The sequence below is a fragment of the Lemur catta genome, chromosome 1, assembly GCF_020740605.2.
Source record: "Lemur catta isolate mLemCat1 chromosome 1, mLemCat1.pri, whole genome shotgun sequence".
NCBI classification, from domain to species: Eukaryota; Metazoa; Chordata; class Mammalia; order Primates; family Lemuridae; genus Lemur; species Lemur catta.
In genome coordinates, this window is record NC_059128.1 from 56027681 (window position 1) to 56027994 (window position 314).

Sequence of the window (314 nt, forward strand, 5' to 3'; positions counted from 1 at the left end):
CGGTCCAGAGAGCTGAGCTGGACGAATAGCCCTGTCTTTTTGAGGCCTCAAGGGAGCCTCTGGGCCCCCTTTAATGGGTGCAAAGAAGCTCTGAAACTTGGAGTTTGGAGTCAGGTGAGAATGTGGATCAACTGCGCTGGATTTCAGGAAGCAACGGCTGCGTGTGACGCCAGCAGCCCGTGTACCAGGGCGAGACTCTGGTCACTGAACTGCACAGACCTGGTTTAGAATCTCCGCCTACCAGCTGTGTGACCTTGGGCATGTCACCAATGTCTCCGAGCTTCGGAATCCCATCTGTCAGGCAAGAGAAAACA